Source organism: Perognathus longimembris, chromosome 6, assembly GCF_023159225.1.
Source record: "Perognathus longimembris pacificus isolate PPM17 chromosome 6, ASM2315922v1, whole genome shotgun sequence".
In the NCBI taxonomy this organism is placed as follows: domain Eukaryota; kingdom Metazoa; phylum Chordata; class Mammalia; order Rodentia; family Heteromyidae; genus Perognathus; species Perognathus longimembris.
Window position 1 is genome coordinate 10,708,876 of NC_063166.1, and position 6,000 is coordinate 10,714,875.

Here is a 6,000-nt window from a genome sequence, read left to right on the forward strand (position 1 = left end):
TGCTGAGGAATCAAACCCAGGAGGGCTTTATGTATGTGAGGCAAGCACTCTACCACTAGACCATATTCCTAGCCCCATTGACCTATTCATTTTTGATGAGAAGACAAAACCCAGGGGAGCAAGAATTCCTTTTTTTTTTTTTTTTTTTTGCAGTTAGGAAAATAAGAAAAACAGGATCATACAAAAGTCAACACAAAGGGAGAGACTTGAAATGACCCAAATTCAAATCCTGACTATTCACTTTCCCCTGTATCAGGCCTCTCAAACTTCTTTGTTGCCGCAGGCACAATAATCCTAAACTACTCAGGAGGCTGAGATGTGAGTATCCTGGCTTTGAACTCAGGACCTCATAGTCTCCCTTAGTGTTTGTGCTCAAGGCTGGTCCTTTACCACTTGAGCCACAGGTCCACTTCCTGCTGTTTGGTGGTTAAGTGGAGTCTCACAGAGTTTTCTGTCCCAACTGGCTTTGAGTAACAATCCTCATATCACAGCCTCCTGAATAGCTAGGATTACAGGCATGAATCACCAGGCTCTGCTGCTTTTTTTTATTTGGGGGTCTTTTTGTTAATAGGGTCTCACACTCACTGTGAAAAGTCATAGTGCCCTCTGCCTCTTCATCCTCCTCCCTCAGCCACCCGAACACTGGAACTACAGGTCTGAGCCACTATGCCTAGCTTTTATCCAATATTTGTTGATAGAAGAAAATGACCCAACATAAAGGTCATGATTAAAGTAAACTTACAGCTGGGGGTAGACCTCAGTGGTAGTGCTCTTGGCTAAATATAGGAGACGCTGAGAAAAAGTCTGGGGATGTGGCCTGAATGATAGAGCATTTTCCTACCATGTGTAAGGCCTTAGGTGCAAGTCTACATATTATAAACCTAAATTAATACTTAATAAAAAGAAAGTGAAATCACCAGGTGCCAGTGGCTCACACCTGTCATCTTAGCTACTCAGGAGGCTGAGATCTGAGGATCCTAGTTAGGAATTAGCCAAGGCAGACAAATCCATGAGACTCTTCTACTCCAACTAAGCAGCAAATAAAAACCAGCACTGGAGGCGTTGCTCAAGTGATAGGTTATCAACCATGAGCAAAAAAAAGTTGAGCAAGAGTGAAAAAATAATAAAGCCTCTTGAGTAGTAAGAATTTTAGACTTAAGCAAAAATAAAAAGACTTATGAAGCACTTTTTCTTTTGTCAGTCATGGGGCTTGAACTCTGGGCTTGAGGCCCTGTCTCTGAACTCAAGGCTAGCACTCATCACTTGAGGCACATCGCCACTTCTGGTTTTCTGGTGGCTAATTGGAGATAAGAGTCTCATACTCTCCTGCCCGGGCTGGCTTTGAACTGTGAGCCTCAGATCTCAGCCTCCTGAGTAACTAGGATTATAAGCATGAGCCACCAGCACCAAGCTTGAAGTACTGTTTAGATTGGAAGCTTCCATAGGTTAAATACTGGATACATAGTTAGATTTTAACTATCCTGAGAAAAAATGGAATTCAAAATTAAAATTCATCCTTGTCACTTTTTCAGGATTCTGCAAGACTAGATATTAAATTAGCTAGAGTACCTGTAATTAGCATTTACTATATCTATCTGCTTCATACATGCTTGGGTACATCAGAGTTGAAAGGTACAAATGTGGACCCTGCTTTGCAAAGAGCTTTTATTTATTTAAAACTGCTTTAAAAGATAATTATTAAACACTCCGATGTGTTTTGAGTTTTAAAAGATGAGAAGTTGGAAGAACTGAAGGTGTGGCTCATGTGGTCAGGCATTTGCCTACTATGAAAAGAATACTGAAGCCAGGTACCAAGCTCACACCTATAATCCTAGCTACTTAGGAGGCTGAGATCCGAGAATGGAGATTTGAAGCCAGCCCAAGCAGGAAGGTCCATGAGACTCTTGTCTCCAATGAACCAGAAAAATGCTGGCAGTGGAGGTATAGCTCAAGTGGTAGAGCACTAGCCTTAACTGAAAAAGCCAAGTGAATGCCAGGCCCTGAGTTTAAACCCTAGAATTGGCACGCATGCACACACGCATGAGATACAAAAAGGTAGGAAAGAGGGAAGGCTGGGATGAGTAAAATCAGGCAAGGAAGCAAAAATCTTTGTATTCCCTACTACATTTGGAGTGAATGAATAAAAGTTTCTTTAAATAGGAGCTGGGAATGTGGCCAAGTGGTAGAGTACTTGCCTAGCATGCATGAAGCCCTGGGTTTGATTCTCCACACCACATACACAGAAAAAGCCAGAAGTGGCACTGTGGCCCAAGTGGTAGAGTGCTAGCCTTGAGCCAAAAGAAGCCAGGGACAGTGCTCAGGCCCTGAGTTCAAGCCCCAGGACTGGCAAAAAAAAAAAAAAAGTTTCCTTAAGTCAAAAGCAAGCTGGGCACCAGTGGCTCATGCCTGTAATCCTAACTACCGAGGAGGCTGAGATCCAAGGAGCTTAGTTCCAAGCTATCCCCGGCCGAAAAGTCCTGGTGATACTCTTATCTCCAATTAACCACCCAAAAACCAGAAGTGTCACTGTGGCTCAATCAATAGAGTGCTAGTCTTGAGCATAAAGAAGCTTAAGGACAGTGCCCAGGCCCTGAGTTCAAGCCCCACAACCAACAAAACAAAATAAATAAAGCAAAAGCAGAGATTGGGGAGGGGGAGGGAAAGTGGGAGAAAAATGAGGGAGGAGATAACAAGTTTGACAAGAAATGTACTCACTATGTATGTAACTCTAACCCCTCTGTACATCACTTTGACAATTAAATTTTTTTTTTAAAGCAGAGAACCCTGTAGAAATTCAGTAGGATCCCCTCCATGCCAGCATGCAAAATGAAATGAGATGGAAACGATGAGAGATTTGATCTCACTGTTCACTGAACAAGACACTTAGCAAGATTCCCTATTCCAGTCCTCTTTTGAAGCTTAGCAATATCATACCAGCTCACCTCCTGTTTGACATAGGTGTTTGAGTTTCAAACAATTCCAAAGATACCCATTAATGCCAGTGCATGAAAAATAATAGTTTTGAGAAGCTTTTTTTTTCTTCTGCCAGTCCTGGGGCTTGAACTAAGTGCCTAGACACTGTCCCTCATCTTTTGTGCTCAAGGCTGGTGTTCTACCACATGAGTCACGGCACCATTTCTGGCGTTTTGCCAGTTCATTGAAGATAAGAGTCTCAGACTTTCCTGCCCAGGCTGGCTTCGAACCATGATCCTCAGGTCTCAGCCTCTTGAGTAGCTAGGATTCTAGGCATACGGTACTGGCGCCTGGCGAGAAACACAGTTTTGATATAGTCTTCCTTTTTTCCAACTCTGTTTTATTTCTCTGTTTAGGTGACATGCTGTTGAAAACAACCCTGGACAACTAACTGAACCACAGCCAGAATGGAGCAACTCCATAGCTAGTCACAGCCATTTTTTAATGGCCTGTGTATACCTTGGTGAACAGTACAGAAGTAGTTCTTTTTGTTTGTTTCGTTTTCTGAGTCTTGGGAAGTTTTTGTTATTTGGGGAAGTGGTAGTGTGGGGTTATTTGGTTTTGGTTTCTTTTCTTTTTTGTTTTCTCTGTCTCTCTCTCTCTCTCTCTCTCTCTCTCTCTGTCTCTGTCACTCTGTCTCTCTCTGTCTCTGTCTGTCTCTGTCTCTCTGTCTCTCTCTCTCTGTCTCTCTCTGTCTCTCTCTCCAGTCCTGGGCCTTGGACTCAGGGCCTGGGTGCTGTCCCTAAACTCTTTTGTTCAAGGCTAGGGCTCTTCCACTTTGATCCACAGCGCTGCTTCCAGTTTCTGGCGATTAATTGGAGATAAGAGTCTCATGGTCTTTCCTGCCCAGGCTCTGCTTTGAACCATGATCCTCAGGTCTCAGCCTCCTGAGCAGCTAGGATTACAGGCATGAGCCACACGTGGTGCCTGGCTTGGTTTAGATTTCTTTGTTTCTTGTTTGGTGTTTATGTGTGTGTTTTGTTTTTAGTCGATAGTCAAGATCCAGCTGTGCAACTCAGGGTGGCCACTAACTAGAGATCCTCCTGTGTCGACTTCCTGCATGCTAGGATTATAGGCATTTGTCACCAGCATGTTTGTTTTATTCCTGAGATAGGTTCTGACTCTGTTGCCTAGGCTTGTCTCACACATTGTTGCTCAGGGGAATCCTCCTGCCTCCTCCTTCTATCCAGTGGTTGGAACTGAGGCACTGGAGGTATACTCAAAGACTCTTTGAAGGTCCAAATACAATGTTGCCATACTCTGTGGGCTTTTCTTGGTGCAGGTGTGGGGTGTGAATACAGGGCTCTTGCTTGGCTTGGTGTGGGCGTGGGGTGTGAATACAGGGCTCTTGCTTGGCTTGGTGCGGGCGTGGGGTGTGAATACAGGGCTCTTGCTTGGCTTTTTTTTGCTTGAGGCTGGCACTCTCCCGCCTGAGCCACAGCTCTACTTCTAAAATGTTCACCCTGAGGGACTTAGCAAGTTGTGTTGTAGTCATATAAAAATGATGTTACTTTCTTCTGTTCAGGGGGGATCATGCCTCTTTTGGTGATGCTACTTTATGAAGGAGAGCCTGGTGTAGTGACCCATACTTGTAATCCTAGAATTCAGGGAGGATGAGGCAGGAGGATCTGTAGTTGAAGTGTAGTCTGAACTACACAAAGTCTCTCTCTCTCTCTCTCTCTCTCTCTCTCTCTCTCTCTCTCTCTCTCACACACACACACACACACACACACACACACACACACTGAGAAGAGAAAGGAGACACCCACGCACTAGATGAGAAAGTCACATTTGCTATTGGCAGTCCCCAGAGGTTCATTCTTATGAATGAAGTCGTGCTGGCCAACCGCCAGGCAGCCCTGGGATGCTGGGCTGAAGAAAAGGCACGGTGCCTGCCCATCCCCGGGTTCAGCGCGTCCTTTCCGACCAACTCAAGGCCATCTGGGCTTCTCCAGCTCTCTCTGACCCCTGAAGCCAGTTGTTTGCAAACTGGCCGCAATTACATCCATCTAGTGATCTCACACATCACAGTCTTCTGTCTAAATAATCACTAGCATCCTAGCATCATGAAGAACTATGAACTTGCCAGAGGTGGTGCTACCTTAGAGTCCCAGCTGCTGGGGATACTGAGGCAGAAGAACTGCTTGAGCCCAGGAAGGGAAGGAGGGAGGCATAGAAAGAGGGAGGCAGGGAGGAGAGGGTTGGAAGGAAGGAAGGGAAAGAAAGGAGGGAGGGAGGCCAAGCATTAATTTTGTATTGACTGTGAAAGGATGTGTGTGTTCCCAGTGACACAATTAGCTCTTCAAGTGTATATGATACATTTTTAAAGATCTCATAACTCCCATTGGGAGCTGCTAAATAGATACTTCTTTTATTTTTTAATTTTATTTTTGTTTTTGTTTTGCCAGTCCTGGGGCTTGAACTCAGGGACTGAGCACTATCCATGGTTTCTTTTTTTTTTTTGGCCAGTCCTGGGGCTTGGACTCAGGGCCTGAGCACTGTCCCTGGCTTCTTTTTTTGCTCAAGGCTAGCACTCTGCCACTTGAGCCGCAGCGCCACTTCTGGCCGTTTTCTGTATATGTGGTGCTGGGGAATCGAACCCAGGGCCTCATGTATACAAGGCAGGCACTCTTGCCACTAGGCCATAGCCCCAGCCCCGCCATGGTTTCTTTTTGCTCAAAGCTAGCACGTCTACCACTTGAGCCACAGCGCCACTTCCAGCTTTTTCTGTGTATATGGTGCTGAGGAATCGAACCCAGGGTTTTAAGCATGCCAGGCAAGCTACTCTCCCACTAGGCCAAACTCCTGACACTCATCTCTATTTTATAGATAACTAAAACTGAGTTTCTGCAACAGCCCATGGTATGGCCTGGTTCCTGTAGCACTTTTCACAGCGAGAGAGGCTCCAGACTGAGTTGTTGCCCCGGGCTTTTTTTCTATTCTTATAGAGATATAATTAGTAATGAAAGGTAGTATTTGCCAAGTGGTAAATTAATGGTAAGGCGAAGCAAGCTTCTTCCTATAACC